Consider the following 2,104-nt stretch of genomic DNA (forward strand, 5'->3'; position numbering starts at 1 on the left):
ACTGGTAGGCAACAAGCTGTCCTATGGCAAAACAGAATATCGGGACTGCTCAATACCATAGGCGTTCCTCAGGGCTCAATACTGGGCCCACTTCTGTTTTCCATCTTCATAAATGACCTTCAATCAATCATCCCTAAATCCACCTGTATACAATATGTCAGCGACTCCACCTTAATCTGCTCCGGCGTCTCCCTCTCGAATCTCCAAATGACCACACAACATTGTTTTGCACTAGTTGAAAAATGGTTCACTGACTTAAAACTTCTACTTAACCCATCTAAAACCAAACTATTACTTTTCTTCCCCAACATCTTCTCACCTCTAGGTAAAGAACTCCCAAACACTAACAACACAACCTTTCATATTAAATCCACTAATGGGACCCTCATAACCCCTGTCACCAGTACCAAACTGCTAGGTGTCACTATTGATCATAAGCTCAAATTTGACATACATTACCCAAACAGTAAAGTCTGTTAACAAAACTAGGATCTATGTACAGAAGTAAAAACTTCCTAACTGCCAGTACCAAATTAACTATTGCTCGTACCCATCTCCTCTCTTCCCTCCTCTATGCTTCCCGATCCTCTCTTTTCTCAATAAGCGTGAACTTAACATGCTCTCTCTTGCCTATAACCACATTGCCAGATTTATTACAGGTTCCCCTTATCGAACCCATCATTGCCTTAATCTGCGAAGACTTGGCTGGTTGGAACTGCCAAATCTCCTCAAACTTAGCCAACTCATGAAGCTTATAAAATTATCAACCATCCTGATAGAACTCCCTCACTGTGCAAAATTCTAACTCCATATACTAACCTCAATAGTCTCCGATCATCAAACAGCATCCAGATCCTAACCATTAAAGCAAAAACTCAGGTGGGGATGCCCTTTATGCAAATTCCATTGGCAAGCAGTGGAACTCCCTGCCAAACAACCTTAGACTTACTTCTTCGCTCTATCATTTCAAAGCTAACCTTAAAGAATATCTCTCCACACAATGGACATGCCCATGTCGAGAACCTGACTAACTACATATCTCTTTACTTCTAGGTCCACTTCCCTAGCCCATTTCCCTAATTGCAGATATCTAAAATTTCTCTTTCCTTTTAGTAATAAGGAAAATCTCTGATTTCAGTCTATTTTTCAGTATCTTTAACGAAATCAATGTTCTGTGTATAATTTCCTGTCTGTCCTTTAGTCTTATATAACATCTATGTAAATTTTCATTCCTGCATATGTAAGCTGTATTCTCTTGTTGTAGCAATACTTTGAATCTTGCAATTTAAATATGTACTTCTGTTGTGTATTGGAGCTTTTCTCCTCGGGCCTCTACTGAAAACGGATATGTATCCAGTTAGACCAGCCCGGTTAACAAATGTAAAATAAAATAAATAAATAAATAAATATATATATATATATATATATATATATATATATATATATATATATACACACACACACACACACACACACACACATATTGTTTTTTCATTTTACAATGGTTTAACAGAATACTCCAACTGGATACATGTCCATTTTCTGCAGAGCCCTGGGAAAAAACATGCAAATAGACTAGCTTACACAAGAAGTTAGATAACATTAAAAAATATAAAACAAAGCGATTATGTACAATGGTCTAGTAATGTTCTCCAGGAGGGACTAAGTTCTCATGGACAGACACAAATAAAAGCAAAAGACATCACTTTGGATATAGAGCTTGGTGACACAGTTGAATTATATGATATTTACAGACTATGCTTTCAGTTGATAACTGAATCAGGGTTGGTACATGGGCAAAGCCACTGTTTGACTTTTTCTTTTTAGGAGACCGTGGGCTGATTGTAGGGTTGCATAGTTTGTTTACAAATTCCAGGTTTTGTCAACTAAGTAGGGAAACAGGGATTCACCAGCAGAGTTATTAGCTTTGTGGGTTTGGACCAGTGGTTTTTTGGCTGACAGTAGAGATCTCAGGTTTCAATATGTCTTACTAATATTTTTAAGTGATGGGGTATCCTTAGTGTGGCACACAACTTTGTGCGCTATTAAGAGCTGATTAGATTGGGGTTTTTTTTCAGGTGACCAGTGTTGGCAGTATGGTTGT

The sequence above is a fragment of the Protopterus annectens genome, chromosome 9.part0 (assembly GCF_019279795.1).
Source record: "Protopterus annectens isolate FY-2018-M chromosome 9.part0, PAN1.0, whole genome shotgun sequence".
NCBI lineage: Eukaryota > Metazoa > Chordata > Ceratodontiformes > Protopteridae > Protopterus > Protopterus annectens.